This window comes from Miscanthus floridulus, chromosome 19, assembly GCF_019320115.1.
Source record: "Miscanthus floridulus cultivar M001 chromosome 19, ASM1932011v1, whole genome shotgun sequence".
In the NCBI taxonomy this organism is placed as follows: domain Eukaryota; kingdom Viridiplantae; phylum Streptophyta; class Magnoliopsida; order Poales; family Poaceae; genus Miscanthus; species Miscanthus floridulus.
This window is the reverse complement of record NC_089598.1, coordinates 79,972,379-79,992,116: the sequence shown is the minus strand read 5'-3', so window position 1 is coordinate 79,992,116 and position 19,738 is coordinate 79,972,379. Positions and strand designations below refer to the sequence as shown.

Sequence of the window (19,738 nt, the reverse complement as noted above, 5' to 3'; positions counted from 1 at the left end):
ACTTCTGGGGGGACCAATGGTGATCAAGGACGTCGAACCATGAATACTTCTCGTGCGTGAATTGTTCTGTTATCGGCGTCAGTTTCCACACCGTCATAGTCGTTGATAACTTTAGTAGAGGCTTCAAGGTCGCAGATCGAGTCTCCTTCTTGGTAGGGTAGAATTGCTATTGTCGTCGTGCCAACTAGTCGGGTACTGCTATCCTCAGGAACAGAACCTGGCCAGTGGATGATGTAGTCTTGAGATGTTATAGTTAGTACGAGACCTTCCTGAGCTCCTTTTCAGTGGCATTCTAAGCACCGGATCGAGGGATCCTTTGGGCCATGCCTGATAAGATTTTGCCATGTTGTGGAGTCCGAACGGAAAAGGACCTGACTTCTTGAAAGGACTCTGAGTGTACTCTGAGTTGTATTCTTGATAGGCCGAGGCCGCATTCTAGAACCCTGCCGGAAAAGGGCTTGGTTTCTCAAAAGAACTTGGGTAAGACTCCATCTTGGATGCGGAGCTCGAGTTTGAGTTGGATGCGCAAAGTCGCGAAATCTAAGTTGGATCGGACACCACGAGCTGCGTGAATCTTCCGGCGAGTTGATCTGTCGTAGTCGCCAAAATAGAAAGGTCTTCATGGTGATTTGAATCTTCAAGGAGATTGCTTTGGAGCTTGCCATCGTCACCTGCCTCGTAGATCCATGAACCGAAGATGAAGGTTGATCCTGTCGAGAAGATCATGTTGTTGAGGTTCGTCGAGCTCTCGGATGCAAATTCATCGAAAGCCCCTACCTGGCGCGCCAGCTGTCGATGTTTCACCACCGATAGCCTACCACGAGGGTACCCAAGGCAGTTTGTTTGGGCTTCAGCGTATGCAGAACTCGACAGTAAACGCAAGAGACAGTCAATTTATCCTGGTTCGGGCCCTCGACCATAATCGAGTAATAGCCCTACGTCTAGTCGGCGTTAGCCTTTGCGTTAGATTGATTGTAAAGTGTTGTCTCTAACTCCTCCAGGAACTCCACCCTCCTTTATATAGTCAGGAGGCCAGAGTCCTAGTCGGTTTACAATGAGAGTTCCTAGTAGGATTACAGAATAATACTACTATTAAGATTACATGGAAAGAATCCTAGTTAGACTAGATCTTCTCCCTTCCTTGAGGGGTATCCTATGGGTCCCGCATCGATAATCGATCAACTTGATCTGCCCCTTCTTAAGTAAGAAATCGAAGAGCTTGTCTGATTCTATGATATCAAAGTCATAGCTCTCCTCGACTCCTCTTCCCTAAGGATTTGGCACCATTACTATCTTTTTGCCCCAATTCCATTCAGCTGTGACAACCTCTTCTTCTTCATCTTCATAGCTGTCATTGACTGAGTATGGATTATAAGCTTTAGCCACTGCGGGTACTCTTCTAGAATCGGGTATCTCTGTGCATACTCTGGAATTGGCTATTGAGCGCTGCCACTCATTGAGCCAATTGACCTAAGTTATTAAATTCTTGTCCTAGCAGTTTCTCTTTCCACATTGGTAGCATTCATTTAACAGCTAAAGGAACTAGTTGATCATCAGCCAAGTTTAAAGAGATGCACAAGTTCCTAGTTTCTTAGAACCTCTGAAGAAACTCAGTGCCTAATTCATTAGTCTTCTGCCTTATAGCTATCAAATCGGTTATCTTCTTTTCCCTAGTTCTAGTGTAAAAATATATATGAAACTTCTTCTCTAGGTCAGTCCAATTGGCCATGGAATTGACTGGCAGTGATGAAAACCAAGTGAAGGCTGGCCTTGATAGGAACAAGGAGAAGAAATGAACTCGATGGGCATCCTTAGCTGATGCTTCGCCCAATTACGTAAGATACCGATTGACATGTTCTATCGTGCGTGTACTGTCTTGGCCAGTGAACTTAACAAACTCTAGGAGCCTATATTTTGTGGGAAGAGTGATCAAATCATACCATTCTGGATATGGATGTTTGTACGAGAAGGTCAGCCCTTTTGGCTTTAGACCGAACTGATTCTTCATCATCTCGGTCACCTTCAGCAGCAACTCATCAGCATTTGAATTTGGATTTCTCTATACTTGCTGACCCATCTGTAGATTGAAATCCCACGTGCCTTGATACCCTAGATTTGGAATCATGTGAAGGGTGTTATAATCTGATCCATAGTGATATCCTTGTTGAATCTCTATCTGCTGGGTCCTTTGCTAGCTTGCTGCTTGAAGTCTCTAATTATAGACGTGAGGATCTATATCTCAACGGATCCTTTGAATTGATGGTGCTATTTTTGAGCCGACAATGGTATGTGGCCTAATGTGTCAAAATTGATCACCTGGTTCTGACCTTGCCCCGCCGGCTGTTGCACATGCTGTGCTGATGGTCTAGGATTATACTATATCTAATTCGTAGTGGTTCCTTGAGTCTGTTCAAATGAACCCTGAACTGCTTGGACATCATTATTACCAGCTGGTGCTGCTTATCGATGGCTGGTACTGACTTAATTAGTTCCTTGGGTCAACGGATCTAGAATGTTGTAATAAGCCGGCTTAACTTGACCAACTATAAACCCATGAATCGCTTCTTTCATGGCGTTGTGGAATGTGTCCAAGAAAGCTTTATTTTGGCATGATATGGCATCACGAACAGATTTGTCTACAACTTCCGTAAAGAAATGCCTGTCTTCAACTTCAGTTGTATCTGTCTGCCCGTGTAATAGAACTCTTGGTAGTAAAAATTTCTGAACAATTATGTTGTCACGTGTTTTGGTGTAGGACAACAAACACTTATTCTGAAACTCTTCTGTAGCTTTGTTGATGACACCTTTATCTCCATCAGGTAGATCTTCATAATGTATCATAAGGATGTCGTTGTTGTTGTGAACCGCCATGATGATTGTGGGGTCCCACCGAGCGTGCCAGAAACGTGTGTTGACATAGAATTTTGTCCTATGCTGAGAGCACACGAGCAAGTCAAAAGGGTCTGCTCGATGAAGCTGGAGATCTACCTAGCTTCAGCGTAGGGATGGTCGATCCTGCACACTCCTCTCGAGACGTGCCAGTCAATTTGACCCTGCAATTGACAAGGAGAGAAAGTTTATCAGTAATTAAGGGTGGAACATGTCGGTGTTGCCAGACAGTCCTGAATGTGCAGCTCTAAGAGCCAATATGAAAAGAGATTGACTAAATAGTCGATTCCAGCATATCCATAAGAATAAATCGGTTAAAGCTCATGGGGTTGTGTAAGAAGAATCGGTTATCATTCAGGATGAATATCATTCTTTAGACAAATATTAGCCAATGGCAATAAGATGTCAACAATAATTAATTCATGCTAAGCCAATGACTGCAAGCAATCAAACTCCTTTATAAAAGAAATAGTTCATCAAAATTCAACCATTTAATAGAAATAAATCTAATGAACATGTTAGATCTCATCTATCGCTATAACCAGTGGGGCATGAGGCAGAATCATGCAGGCCGTATAAACAACAATAGACTCGATGATCCTAACTTATTACTAATATCAGTGGGGCATGAGGCAGAATCATGCAGGCCATAATACAATAATAAGATCATGGGGCTAACACATCTTTCAACATATCGCTACTTCAATGATCTCATGATGCAAACTGTTTGTGAAAGCGCTTGATATTGGCTAAAACAGCCGATTCAGGCATAGCACACAGTTAAGGTCATGCTCTCTCAGGAATAGATCTACCAAATAACGATCCTCACTCCATGGTGCTAATAGTGGGGGTGTGAGGCAGAATCACACAGGCCATGATAACGGGCCATGGAACAGTTTTCGCTAGCCAATAGATCTACTCAAAATCAAACATGCCTTAACCGCACGCTATGCACGATCAAGATTGATGTAAAACAACCGATAAAACATAACTCATCGTTTAAAATGTAGATTAGATCAGTTTAGATTAACAAACGATGGGTTAAAAAAGATGTAAGGCCGATCTAGATCAATCCCAATCGGGCAAAATGATATTGCTATAATTAAATAAATAATGGAAGCAATAAGCAATATCGGTAACTTAATGAATCTATCTGAAGGAATGCCACCCTCAGATAGAGCCAATAACTTGATCTTAATCTGGTTCGAGCAGTGGAGGTCGACCGAATCGATGCAACCGTACTTAAACTAGACAAAAGTCGATAACTAACTTATACCAGAGTCGCAGTGGAGGTCGATCGGATCGATGCAGCCATACAAACAGAGGTATAAGCCATGATGGTACTTACAGACAAGCAATAGAGGTCGACCGGATTGGTGCAGCTGTACATGTTGAAGAACTCACCGAGATCTACTCTACTCCTACTCCTAAGGGGTGGCCAGAGCCGAAAAAGTAAATAACTGGTATTTGATTGATTGTGTGTCCTTTATAATAGCCGAGGTTTGATATTTATACCCGGGACCTACGTATGACTCCTATCTAAGCATGACTCATCATAATCTTTGGCCCTAAGAGAAAACATTCCTAATTTAAGATAACTTGGACTCTAATCTTTCCCTTTTGTAGAGTCAATCATGTTTTGTCTCGGCACCGATCGTAGCCTTTGTCGTTATCCGCTGGAGCTGCCTGAAGAAAGTTGATTCTAGTGCTACATTCGAATCAGTTGATTCTGATCTGCACGCAATTGATTCCCTGCTGACATGATCTTGGGAGCTTTTGAGTCTCTTGCGCCTCTTCTTCCAAATTTTGGTGTAAACAATTATGCTACCAAGTACCACCAAGGGTCGACATTGCTCTATCTAACAAGTATGGCAGGAACTGTCCCATTGTCCCTCAGATTCAGTTGAGCCCCAAAAGTCCATCAAAGTACATAAGATGACGCAAAAGAATTATAGCTACAGTAACTAATCAGATATATACTATAAAGCAATGGTACCACTGACTATAAGCAAACCGTCCATATGTAACCCCATCCCTGCTCTAGATAAGATAGGGTGGGGAGCCCTTGCACAGGGGGCACGAGTCCTGACTACGACCATGAGATCATCACATGATGCATACAACTCCCACACTCATACTCGCATCCCATCCACCTACTCAACATCGAACTTAAGCACTTAGTGCACAAGCAATATAAACATTCTTCTTTCACTAGATGTAGGGCACCTAGCCTGAACTAGTATAAACTATTGTACCTCGTATGCTACCCCTTTGATTCTCTACTCAGTGACACCAAAATCACTCACCAGTGGTACGAAACACCAAAAAGCCCTCTACCCATTTAGCATGGGTTTCCCTCTTCGTCATTTTTTTAGTTTTGTGAAGCTAACTATTGGAGAAAGGCTAATATATGGCTCCCCTATTCATTTTATTCACCTAGCATAATTATTGGTTTACCAAGTAATTTTTAAGAAGCTTATGGAGATGCTTTAAGGTTTGGCTTCTTGGTAGAATTCCTCCAAAATTATATTGAATTCTGTAGGAGGAATTCAATACTTTGTTCTAAAGGGCTTCATAAGAAAATTTCGTATAGGATTCTAATCCTCAGGAATTCCTCCATTCTCCTTTATTTCAAAGGGGACTACAAAAATCAATCTTATGTAGCGTTATCGCATTTACATGTCGTTTAAACACAACACGGTGACCAAGCATGTTAGTTTAATTGGTCATTTATCCCATTCAATTGGTTGTGTAGGCCGTTTAAGTGGTTTATGGTCTCAATTATGGAAAGCATGTCTATAGTATAATGGAATAATCAAATTTATTATAGTTACCAAACATGAAAACTATTAGATAAATGGTGTGCATATTAATAAGCTATTCAAAGAAGAATATTTGGTGATGTAAAATGATAAAAAGATGATATTCAAATTGAAGAAATGGATTTCAAATGTGGATATATTTTTATACAAGGCAGGGTTTAATTTGAGAATGACAAGATAAAGTGGATGTTTAAGCATGGTGTAAGGATCATGTGCTATATACATGAACATGTTTGGTTTTGGTGGTTTAGATGATAAAAGAATCACTAGGACCAACCTGTGTGTTAAGGTCTATTCACATATTTTCTAAGGTCCTAGGGATGTCAAAAATCAAAAACAAAGGAAGACATTAAAGTTGGGACAAAGAGAGGGTTGAATTGGACTTGTCTCATGACATTATAGTTGTCAAAGTATAGTGATATCAGTTTCAAGGTATAGAGCACTTCATAAGCTTTCCTACAAGTCCAAAATTATCAAAATTAATTTGGAGTACGAAGTTAGAAGATATGTTCCAAACTACCAAAGCATCAACAAGTTGCCAACTTAGTGGTGTTCACCGAATCATCTCATGGGGATTTTTATTGATCTGGTGCAGATTTTTTTATAATATTCTAGAGAATTTCACAAGATCTGAAAATAAGTACAAGATCAGTCAAAAAAAGTCTTTGGATCTAGGGGATATGGCCAAATTACCAAGAAGTCTATATGCTGAACACATGACAATCTAATGGATAATCAGGCACATTCTCTGATTGTCTGGTACATTATTTAGGAGGGGAAACTAGATGAATCCTAGACACATGGCAGCCATAGAAGGAATCTTGAGAGGCAGTGTGCTACGGTTCAAGGGTGAAGGGCGACTAGGCAGGCCGGCTTTGGCCTAAGAAATCTAGTTTTGAGCCTAGAAATTTTGTTTCTATGGATTTTGCACTAAAGCACATGGTTTATGCCATGGAAAGCTAGTTCTCTTCTGTTTTTTCACCCAGGTCTATTGAGAGATGTCATGGCACCTACCGATCTAGGAAAGTCACTACCTCCTTATAGGTGGCGCCAAATGAGAAAAGAGAGTAGGAATATTCCTTGAAATCATGGAGGAGCTTCTCCATTCTCCCAAGAAACCTTCCACCATAAATAGATACATTCACCCTCACTTGTGACACACTCACTACACACACTTGTATCATGGTTCCATACTACTCTAGTAATGTCCTCTTCGGATGGTTCCTCCCATCTAATTGTAGTTTAGAAAAGAATAGAGAGTAGGAGCGAAGGCACGTTGTGCCTTGTGGGTGCAGATGCACCACCCTAAAAAAATTTCACCTTATAGCACCTAAGATTTGGCCTTATATGCACCACCCATAGCCCAATAAGCTGCACGACCCACACAGCCTAGCCAAGCAGATCAAAGAAGCAGTAGGAAGGCCGATGAGGCCGGAGGCTAGAGGAAGCGAGGACAACTAAGTTGCAGGCTGCCTAGTCATAGTCGCACGACCAGTCGGCCTGGTCTGCCTATTAGCTTCAGTCCTTTTTAGTAGAACCTTTGCTAGGCCTTCCTAACCCCTATCTCATCTCTCTCCATGGTTAGTGGAACAACGTTCTGCATTAAGTAACCTTATGTAAACTTGATCCTTAATTCTTTAGATTATCCTAGGAAACCTTATGAATCTTCTCTTTACCCACAAAACATTTGTTTCTTCTTCCATCTTTATCCTCGGATGAACTTGATCCTTGATTAGTAAACTTCGTTTCTCTATGGAAATCAATACCATGAAATACTCCTAGGTGAAAGCTACATCAATATCCAGTGACCTTGCAGATTTTTTTGTGTATATTAACAATGCCAACACTTTCTACCTAGGAAAGCAGCTTTCTAGTGGTTGGGTATACTATATAAGACATAAGTTCCATTAATTGCCCTATGCAGTCCTACAAGAATTATCATGGTTGAGTCATAGCCCTTATGATGTTAAAGCATATTGGTAAGGACTTATTAATTCTTGCAAACCTCAATGTATGGATTCCACTTATAGATATGGAGTGGAGACAGTTCAGAGGTTAGCCATCCTTTCCACCTCCCTAGATGCCATTGGAGCATACGTAATCCAAGGTCTATCGAGGACGAATTGGCTCCTATGTAACATGAGTCCAATGTAGTAGCAGCAACAAGCGCAGCGTCCTCAGACAATCTAGGTGATGTCGATGCCTTTCAGGATCTAGGTCTAGAATAACCAAGGATATGGAATTTATATGGGTACACAACTACACATCATAAAAAACTACAAAATACGACTACAAACCTAAAGATTTGCCACATAGTGTGATGTGCAGCAAAATGGACCTAGCGGTACTGCTTAGTAAACTCAAGAAATAACAAAGTATCGACCGTTCTGTGCAACCTCAATTATAATAGTGTAAAAGTTAGTTATTTTCCTATCTCAACCAAGGGGCTAAATCATCAAGCCAATGTGAAAGCTCAGAGATTAATCAATGTAATGTCACATCACATGTTAGAATAGCAGCACATAACCATAACAAATTTGAACCAAAAAACCTAGATGTATCCATAGTGAATAACTATCTCGCACATCATCGAAACAAGAGATTAGAGAGTTAAGCTATCCACATCATCACATACATGGGGAAGGCGAAGGATTGGATTAGAAGAAATGAAATCAGTAATCAAAAGCCACCACAATAGCATCGAAGTTGAGAGGAGATCTCAACAACACTGCAATAGGGAACGAAGGAGAGGAGAGAGATGGATGAGAGAAAGCTTCCTTTCCATTGGTCCTTGTTGGAGCCCCTCACAAAGGATGCCCTCGCAAGGGCAAGCTCCCAGCCAGGAAACTTCGTGGGTAGTCTAGGCACAAGTAGGTCTCCCACGACCTCTCTCAAACCAGTCCCCACCATCTTCACTATAGAGAGCTTTTGGCCAAAGGCCAAGGGCCCTCTTGTCCCCATACAACGTTGGTGACCACACAACAAGCTCGATTGGTGTGATCTCTCAAGATTATAAGCTCCGTGTGTAGAAGCTTGGTGCACACAGGCACTAATAGGAAGGAGGTATGCAAAGCTCTGGTAATGATAGGTCTACCAGGCAAGGCTACATTACGATGGCTTCGAGAATACCATAGCCTCCAATGAGCTTGCCTTTCATTCTCGTCGCGAAGCGAGCGATTGACTGTGGGAGAAGAGGCTGTGAGATCTCTAGATCCACTTGCGGGGAAGATGAGGAGGACCGCATGTGGAAACCCTAGCCAATAGCATTGCCTCCGAGGGGAAATGAATCAAGGAGGTGGTAACTGGTGTTGGCTCTTGCACGATGAATGCAATGGCCGGGCCATGACCTGTAGTGCGGATGTAAGTGCACCCTTGCATAGCTAGACATATGCCAGATTCACCTAATAGCGGGATGCATGCTAGGTTCCTTTGAGAAAAGTGCTATGCTGCATAAGGCCTTTTTGAAGGATGCAAGGATGTTCATAACAGAGCGGCACACAGGGCTATCCATGGATCCCTTATACCACAGAAGATCCTCATCGCATACCCTGCATTCCTAGTCTCCTCTCGCATCCCAGATGGATCTGAACTCGACTTAGGCCCTGTTTGGTTCCAAATAAATCACCTACTTATAAGTTAAAAAGTGAAAAAGTGATTTATTTTGTCAAACACCACCAACTTATAAGTCACCCCTGCTTATAAGTTTTAAGTTGGTTCACCCCTGCTTAAAACTTATAAGTCACCTTTTTTCGTGTGGGGCCCACACCTTTAATAAGCTTATAAGTCATCTACAACCAAACAGACATGACTTATAAGTCACTGGTTTTTAGTCCCCTGACTTAATAAGTCACCTGACTTATGGAAACCAAACAGGGCCTTAACTCGTGACCTCCGCCTCTCCGTCCGGCCGGCCGGCGGGCGACCATGGCTCGTCCCCCACCCCAAACCCTACTTTTCTTCTTCCTCCTCCTCGGCTCGCTCGCCCCCGCTGTCACCGCGGTGGCGTTCTCGGGCCTCGACGCCTTCCTCGCGTCGGCAGCCGCGCGCGACCCGTCCGCCGGCAACGACACCTTCGCCGCCCTCCCGGCCGCCCTCCGGCGCGCGCTCTCCGCCCGGATCCTCCCTCCTCCCTTCCTTCCTTCTCAATCTCTCTGCCACCGTCCCCGTCCACGTCCGCCTCGCCGGCTCCTCCTTCCCGGCCTCCTCCGGGCGGTCCCTCCCTTCCCTCGTCAACGCCGCCGTCTCCTCAGCTCACTTCCTCTCCAGCCGCCGCCCACACCGTCTCGCGGTCTCCCACACCCTCCACCTTGACGTCACCGGCCCCGTCGCGGCGTCCAAGCTCGCCTCTAGCGCTGGCGCCGCCGTCCGCGCGCATCTCGACAAGTCCCCCGCGCCGTTCCACAATAACGCGCTCTCCGGCGTTCCCTACTCGCTTGTCGACGATCTCGTCGCCGAGGACTTACCGCGCGCTCGCCGGCTCCGGCCCAGCTGAGGCCGTCTACATCTACTTGCTCGACCTTGGCAAGCAGCCACGCCAGTATGCCTACACCGCGGCCTCCTCCGGCACTGACGCCTCCTCGCCTGGGTACTCCCGCTGCCTCGGCCCCGTCTGGGCTGGTAAGGATCGGTACATTTGGATCGACCTCGGTGCTGGTCCGGTGAACTACGGTCCGGCGCTCTCTGGCGATGGCGTGCTCCCCCGTGGTGAGTTCCACCCTCTTGCCACCCTTCACGGCAGGCCCAAGTCGGAGAAAGCTCTCCTCGCTGATCTTGCCTCGCTGGTTCTCAGTGCTTACAAGTCTTTGCTAGTGCCTTCGCTCAGAATTCCAGTGCATTATGAGAACTCGTTGCTTATTCGGTTCATTCACATCCATGGGGACTGGAAGGAAGAAGATGGGCTTGATTTCCGTGTGATTGAACAGTCAATTCGTGATGGGGATCTACCTTATGGTGGGCAGAGCTTGAAGTTTGATATGCATACGGTCAAGTACTCTGAATGCCCAATTTGCTCATTCGCAATTGCCCGGTCGACAAACTCGTTTACATCGAGGTTCCTGTTTGAGAACTACACATTGATAGTGAATGAATACTTGGACTCCTAAGAGGTTGAGGCAGGTGCTGTCAGACTCGGCGGATGAGATACATCGTCTGGCTGGGGTCCACGAAAATTATGAACATGACAAGGTGGTGCCGGTTTTTGTTTTCGATTTGGATTATGATAAACTTTTGCCACTGGATAGGTACCACCAGGCAGTGGCATTTGGGGATATGGTGGTTGCTGTGAGGACAAGGAGCTCACAAACAGTAAGTGACTACACCTGTAATGGTCGACATGTGCTTACAATGACTAGAAATCTTGAGCGCCCAATCATCGGCTCAGTTCTGCAGAGTATGTGGGGGGTTTCACCCACGCATCTGTCATGGAGCCCTGAGCATAACGCCACGGTTGTTGATTACACTTGGAGCACTGGACATACACCATTTGGTCCTTTTTCAGAGACCAAATCACTGTCTTTTGTGCAGAAAGATGCAGGCTCGTAGGAATGTTCTTCTCACAACCCTGAACTACACAATCACCAGCACAATAGACTATTTTGGAGTCAATGGCGGCACATGGCGGGGAGAAAATACTTGTTAGAAAGAAAAGGCATGTTGAATTCATTCAGAGGTGGAATCTGCTCACGTATAAACTGGAGGAAGGTGGTCTCAGCCATGTCACGCTTGTACTATGACAAAGCAATGTACTTTTTGAGGTCTTCAGACCATGATCTGTATGAAATTCACTCATTGGTGTATCAGGCATCACAGGAGCTGGAGGCTTCACTGGTTTGCTTCAAAGATCCACCATTCCCATGGGTCTCTGTTTCCATGTCTGGAGTGTTTGTTTTTGGTTTCTTTTATGTGTACTCCAAAAGAGACAAGTTGTTTAGGAACAAAAGGAAACAGTTTTGAGTTTGGGCAGCATTTTAGTTCATGGATACTGTCTGAATGTTTGAGCCTGGTCATACCATAGTTAGACTGCTCTAAGGATGTTGCAGCCCTGCATATTACATGGATCTGTATGTGTACACGGGCTGCATCTTGTTTCAACCAGGTGAATTTACATGTATGAGATATACTGGATTCTTTTGAAGGAAGTAATACTTCCACTTGTCTTGTAAGTTCCATGTGCTTGGTTTATCCTTGATACATACTGTTGACCTAGATATTTTAGAATTTGTTTTGTACTGTGGGTTGTCCTATTTCCTTCGTGTTCTCTGAATGAATAACCTTGCAGATGTTGTGCTCATGTCTGGTTTTGGAATGCCAATTAATAGTAATGTACTAATGTTAGATGCTATAGAATGTCTTCTAAGGTCCTTTTGTCATTTTTGTAATTGAAATATTTCAAATGACAGACCAATTTGCTAATCATATGGTGTTTTCAACTACACAAGAGGATTATGTCTAAGACAGATGTTATAGCTAGTGCCTTCATAAGATTTGTGATATGGAAGCAGTGAATCGAAGTGATTTGTCTAGTTAAAAGCCTTTATATGATGACATGCATTTAATTTCAGTCCAGTTCTGTTTTACTTGTTTGCTAGCCCTCCACTCTGTTGCTACTGTATTGGCATATTAACCTCTGAGCTCATCCCATCCAGGAGAATTTCTGCTCATCTGTTGTATATATGCCTTAACTAGCATATTGAGCATGGTTTACTACCATTTGTTTTAATTTCATATACTCCCTCCGTTCCAAATTATAAGACGTTTTGTTTTTCTAAATGCATTGCTTTTACTATGTATGTAGACATCGTATATCTAAATGCATAGCAAAAGCTATGTATATCTAGAAAAGCCAAAACGTCTTATAATTTGAAACGAGGGAGTACTTGTCTATCAACATTGTAGGCTATTTATATATTGATTCTGACAGAAATTGGAAAAGGGGAGTCTTGTAATACTGAAAAAATGCAGGTTCAATGAAAAAAGAAACATAGAACTTTACAAAACTGCGCCATTTCACTAACCAGAGTCTAATAGTCTTGGTGTCTATGCATTTGAGATCTAAGGTTTAGAATGCTTGGAGTCAATTTTAGAATAGAGGAGGATTGAAACTTAACCTTCAGTGTCCAGTGGAAGTGACTGCGATGTGCTATAGCTAGCTGAGATCACTGCCACTCCGGTTTCACGAACTTAGCTTCCTTCCCTTTTGGAATACTTCACAACTATGTCTACCATTTTCCGAATAGCAGCTTGCATTATTTCCATGTATTCATTGTTCCTATTTGGGTTGTTCACTGAAAATATATTCTTCCATATGAAAAATTATCATTCCATGGTATATTTTGGATTGTACTAGCAGTGAGAGCTTATTGTTCAGTATTATATTTGGTTGTTCCAATGGTGAGATTTATTGTTCCATATCATATTTGATTGTTCTAGCTATGGGAAATTATTGCCTCGTGGTATACTTTGAATGCTCTAGTAGCCGAAGTTTTGGGTTCCCTCGTATTATGGGAACAAATCCCATATGCTTTTGAAACATTTTCCATTTATAAACTAGATCTTGTTTCTCGTGAAGCTGGGAGCAGTAATATTTTTACATCGTGCAACTTGTGCATATGGGCCGGCGGTTGGGTTTGCGTGGCCAGATTGATAAAAGGAAAAAGTCCATTCGACCCATACTATTGTCCTAGTCTGATTATTTTCTTATCGCAGTCCATTTGACCCATACTATTGTCCTAGTCTGATTATTTTCTCATCGCAAAACGTCTGATTTCCCACCAAAGGCAAAATCAGGTATTGTACACCCGAATGCAGCACTAGATCCCCCCTATGAATTCAAACAGGGCATAAATCAGATACCGGACACCCTAAATTGTGCAGTGCCATTTGACCCATCAACTATTGTCCTTGTCTGATTTTTTTCTCCAATCGCAAACCGTCTTATTTACCCCACGTTTCCTACATATCAGTCGACCGAAATGCTTCGTTTGTTCAGGCGACGGCTCGTCCGTCTGATCTTATGCCGTAGACCCGTAGCTTGTGCTGGTGATGGTATATATGGCCAACGGGCCGGCCCGACCCAGCACGGCACGGGCCCGAAGGAGGTCGGGCCGGCACGGCACGACGTGCCACCTGGGCCGTGCCCAGCCGGATGTCGTGCTTGACCAAGGGCTCAGGCACAACCTGCTGGGCCGTTTTTTGGGCCGGGCCGGGCCGGCCTGAGAAGGCACGGCCTGCCAAGCGTGCCAGGATGGCCCGAGGCCCACAAAGAGAGGGAAGGGGAGAGTAGGAGGGAAGAGGCGCACGGGAAGCGGCGACCGCCGCCGGCGCGCTCGCCCTGGAGGCTGGAGGTGGGGCCGCGCGGGGAGGCAAGGAGGCGGCAGTTGCTGGCGCACTTGAATCCGCCCGTCGCCGCTCGAATCTGGCCGCGGATGTCGTGCCGTGCGCTAGGGAGAGGACCATGCGTGCGACTGTGCGAGGGAGACGCCGCCGCGTGCGGGGAAGGCGGAAGAGGCGCACGGGAAGCGGCGGCGGCCGTCGGCGCGCTCGCCCTGGAGGCTGGAGGTGGGGCCGCGCGGGGAGGCAAGGAGGCGGCGGTTGCTGGCGCACTTGAATCCGCCCGTCGCCGCTCAAATCTTGCCGCGGATGTTGTGCCGCGCGCGAGGGAGACGGCCATGCATGTGAGGGAGACGCCGCCGCGCGCGGGGAAGGCGGAAGAGGCGAGAGGGAATCGCGAGCTGTGGCGTGAGAAGGGGAGGAGCTGCGACGTGAGGAGGCGAGCGGGGCGACTGAGAATGCGGCGCTGGGAGGGGGAGAGCCACCGCGGCGTGCGCTCTTATACGAGGGGGGGAGGCAGGGACGGTGGGCCGCGCTGGGCCGCGGGGAGGGGAGGAGTGAGGAGGGGGAGGGGGGAGGCTGGGCCGCTGCCGGGCCGACCGTCGCAGGCGGGGCCGTACCGTGCCAGCCCACGGGCCTAAGCAGCGGCCCAGGCACGGCCTACTCCCTCGGGCCGGGCTAGCCCGGGCCCACACGTCATCGGGCCGGGCCATGCTCGTGTCGGGCTAAAAAACATGCTTCGTGCCGTGCCGTCGTGCCTCGAGGCTACATGAACATTTATAGTGATGATGTATTCTTTTTATTGGCCAGCTTTACCTATCAGATCTTTATCCAAACACGGACTGGATTTATCAGCTTCCTCGTTTTCTCCCTCTTCTAATTTTTTTAATCATCTTGTAATCTGTACTCTTGTGATTTGTTAATTGTTTTTGTGTTACAACATATTATTTTTTTTGTCATCGTCTAACTATAGAAAAAAATTATGAATTGTCTTTGTGTCAATATATATTAGATTTGTCTGGTTTGTGATTTTGTCTATCAAATTTTTTATTCTCAGATCCTAAAATTGCAGATTATGCCAACAAAAATTGCAACAAACTAAAACTACAATTTTAGCATAAAATATGTGTAATAACCATCGCCTGGAAAAACCCTATTTACCCATCAACTATTGTCCTTGTCTTATTTTTTTCTCCAATTGCAAAATGTCTTATTTTCGTCCTTTCACAAAATCAGGTGTCGTAGACCCGAAATTCTGCAACACTAGATTTTCCTCCAACCACAAAATCAGATACCGCATATCCTAAATTGTGCAATACTAGGCAGATCGCCTCCCTCATTCTCTTGGTTTTCTTCACGCGCGGACGTACGTATTGGCTAATATTTGCTAATACGTTGCACTTGGCTTTGTTAGAGCTGCCATGAAAAGAAAAATCAGTTCAAATACATCGATTCTAGAATTTTGGTTTATGAGTCCAATTTTCAATGGAGTTAGGTTCTGAGTAATTAGTAAATAATGCTGATATGTGAAGGGTGTATCGGTGTTAAATGACAATTGTTGTGGACGAAGGCAGTGGAGAAAAGATCTTATGTACTTATCTTCATTGAGTACATTCAAAATTCCCTTGGAATAGAAGAAGAAACACAAAGTATCTGCTCTGTTTGTGTATTGCAACTTGCCTACATTAGTCACCCCATCCAACCACCCACCCCCGACCAGTGCCTAGGTCAACCGTGAATTGGTTGGGAAGTTCTGCTAAACTGCTACAATAACATTGTTGCATTTGACCGCCTTTTTTTTTAATAAAAATGTGACTTTGGAGACCAAGATATGTTAAGTAACATGTGAATTCCATTGACAAAACATATTACGCAATAGGACAATTTCCAAAAGCTTAATAAGGCCTTTGAGAACATGGAAAATTATTGTTTCCCAGGTTGCATTACCTTAGCAAAGATGGATGTAAATGAAAGTTGTCAGTTAACCATTTGATGCACCATAATCTGTTAGCTTCAATTGCCATTGTTATTCTTCTCTTACGTGTTACTGAAAATATAAGGTTTCCTTTTCTACCATCAATTCAAACTTGCTATCCAATATGTACCATTTCCATTACATGTGGGAGCAAGGATTGCCGTTGGAACCTTAATCTTTTCTTAGTCTATGCCCTCTGTTAACTTGTTACAAGCGTCGGCACACAATCTGACAAACACCCAAACCCAAACAAACATAAACACCTAGTAAGAATCAATTCCTGTTTGCGCCAAAAGAAAAGCAAGCAAGAGTGAGAGATAGCGGAGTGAAGGAGGCATCTCTAGACATGGTAAGCAACGTGTGGATGCACCACAAGAAGGGTGCTACTGCAGGAGAAGCCATTAAGGGAGGGAGGATGCCCTAAGGCGGTGCAGTCCCGAGTGAAAGAAGAATTGGCGAAGTGTTCAACCACAATAGTGGGCACATGTGTGTGTTGATATAGGGCAACAAAACATGCTAGGTTTACAAGATCGGACACCTACATTTGCTGGACAAGGTTAGGCAATCTTACTTGGCTACTTGTGTTGTCTTACCCGGCTAGCCTGTGTTGCTTGGTTCCATTATCAACACAAGTAGCCAGTAAGATTACCTAACCTTGCCTAGCAAATGTAGGCAAGGATAGGGCATATATGTTCAGGTTGTTAAAATAGCTACCTAGCTTCTCTCCCAATTAAAATAGTACAACAGAATGCATGTCCTGATTACAATAGTACAAGACATACCTTGTTAACTTCAAAAGTGATATCAAGCTTTGGTTGAAGTTCAATATTGGAAACCTCCTACTTTCCTATACCTTGTTGAATTCTTTGGTCCAAGAGCAACCCTACTAGAAATCGAAAGTGGTGCCCAAAATGTCAGATTATGAATGATTTTGAACAAGCTAGTTTGGATTGAGTTTTGGAGCACTCCACTGAACTTGCTTCTCTAATAAGTTTTCGCGTGCTTCACCGGACCACTGGCGATTGTACGGTATTTGCTTTTCTTGGCATGTACGGATCGTCGACACTCTCTTTCTTCTTGTCACTTTTCTACCGACCAGACAGTCCAGTGTTGAAAGTTTTTTTTTTTTCATGAGGAACGTCCAGGGTGAAGTTGTTTCATCTCTACAATTGCGCTGATTCAATTGTCGGTGCATTTCCTGCGGACTGTCTGGTATTCTCTTTTTTTTCCCCAGTGTGTAGCCTCTGTCATGTTGAGCCTTTCTTCCCTTATCTCTGTTTCTCATTGTCTTGAGTTATTTCTATATTGTTTTGAGGTGTTTTTTTGTTCAATTTGGGATATAACCAAGTTACGCAAAGAATTTTGGTTTGCACTCATTCACCCCCTCCCCCTCCCCCCTCCTCTCCTCGCCATTTTGGTTCTTTAGGTTAATTATATATGCTTATTTAGTGTTGCAGTCTTACCTAGTTGTGTGAGTTTGGTCATACTTATCAGAACTAAACCGGACTAGCGGTCCAATCGATAAAAGACCGAACCAGAGACCACAACAGTTAGTTTACTTTAAAGACCGTCCATATAATTGGATCGGTAAAACCAGCTGAACCAGCCGGTTCCATGTGATCCGGCCAGATCAGAGCTAGTGGCACACGTGCTCCTGTGCCCCCTGCTGCCGCATGCCCCCACCATACTGTAATTCGAGCTTGGAAGTGTACTGCATGCGGGTCCGCCTCGCGCTTCAGACTGGAGCATTCATCCTTGGACGTGTGCTGCACGTTGCAGCCTGGTCCGCCACACTACTGGTGTTGACTTTTGGCTACGCTAAGGTTAGCTATCTTTTAAATTTTTTATTTTCATAACTTTTTCATATAAGCTCTAATTTAAGCAAATAATATATTACTTTTTATCATCTCGATGAGCTCTTCATAATAGTAGGCTCTATTTTAACGTTTATTAACTGTTTTGCAACGAGCAATATTTGAATTACTATTCAAGTCCTTTTTGCACTAATTCTTTAGTGTTCCATATATATTATGTTTTCATGTGTGTTTTAGGCATATCCAGTAAAACAACTCTAGAGTACCATGATTTATGGAACTTGTTAAATTAAAATCAATCTTCCTATGATGTCGCTTGAAGGAATTCTGGAAGAATCTGGATGAATCTGGAGGAATTTGTGAGAGGAAAATACTGTTCCGGATGAAAAAAGAAGCGGATCAAGTCGGGTTTAAGGGCACGCGAACGGGGCCAGACGACTAGATTATTTAAGTTAAGGGCCACCGACATGCTGATTTTGGAGTACCTATTGTGGACTTGAGGCTTGATTAGTTGAAAGTTGGTCATATAATTATGTTCTTTATCAGTTTATTTGAATATGTCATCAGATATATGTTGCTAATTATTTGTTGTATATTATTATATTGCTCTGGTTTGAAGTATTTATAGGCGGTTCAATTCGTCTAGTCTAAAACTATCAAACTAACGGTTTAACCGGTTCTTAATGGTTAGACCAATGAACCAACGAACCGATGTTGGGTCCAGTTCTCATAACTATGGTTTTGGGCCTGATTTTGCTTTAAAATAAGAGTTGTTTTCTTTCTTCTAATAAAACTATGACAAAACTCTCGCCAACCATTTTGGAAAAAAACTATACAAATACTTATTTAATTTGCATAATAGTACATGCAAGAAGCGGTGATATTGATTGATGTTAACACTAATCATCATTACATATTAGACAACACTAGTTGACACTGGGTTTATCCCAGGGCAGGAAATTTCGACAAACAACGTGGAAATCTTTGGTTTCTGAAACCTCTAGTTTGGTTTTAGTGAATTGATGAAACCCTAAATGCTAACCTATTATTCTAGTAATTATGAGATAGGTAGCACATTTCAAGTGATGGAGCAAATGGAGAAGATCATGGTGATGGTGGAGTCCATGGAGATAATGAAGTGCTCGGCCTTGGAAAAGAAAAAAGAGAAAAAACAAAATGGGCTCAAGGCAAAGGTGAATGTGATAGAGCCATTTTGTTTTAGTGATCAAGACACCTATGGGTGTGATCACATTTAGGATAGATAGCCATATTATTAAGAGGGGTGAAACTTGTATCGAAATCCAGTTATCAAAAGTGCCACTAGATGTTCTAACTCATTTGCATATGCATTTAGATCTAGTGGAGTGATAACACCCTAGAAAATGTTTGTGAAAATATGCTAACATACGTGCACAAGGTGATACACTTGGTAGTTAGCACATTTGAGCAAGGGTGAGAAGTTGGTGAAGTCAAGGGGCTGTTTTCCCTCGACCAAACACTGGACTAGACTCTGCACCGATGCGTTCGGTCAGTGGTGTTGAAGTGGCTCAGTCTCGGTCTAATGACCGGACGTTGGTAGCAAAGCAGGATCGGACGCACAGGGAACTCTATTCCCGTGTCTGATCAGTGTTGACGTGGCGGTGCTTGATTTTAGCACGTAGCGGGAGAAGATCAGACACAGATCAGCGTCAGGTCAAGGCACCCTTACTAGAAGTGACCAGACTCCACGTTGGTGGCACGTTCGGTCATACTAACAGTGCATCTGTTCATTGGTTCGGTGGCTCATGCATGCGCGTGACCTGACACCAGGACGATGCGTTCGATCATAACTTAACACGAGCGCGGGTGTTTCCGACCATTGAGATCGGGCGCACTGGTTTGAAGTGGGGGACATGTGGCAGTCATCCGCT

The 19,738-nt window shown here is 44.0% G+C and overlaps 1 pseudogene; it reads left to right on the top strand.

Annotated features, from left to right (window-relative positions):
- The first annotated feature begins 9,589 nt into the window (after positions 1–9,589).
- On the top strand, positions 9,590–11,872 carry LOC136527777 (uncharacterized; annotated as a pseudogene).
- The last annotated feature ends 7,866 nt before the right edge of the window (positions 11,873–19,738 follow it).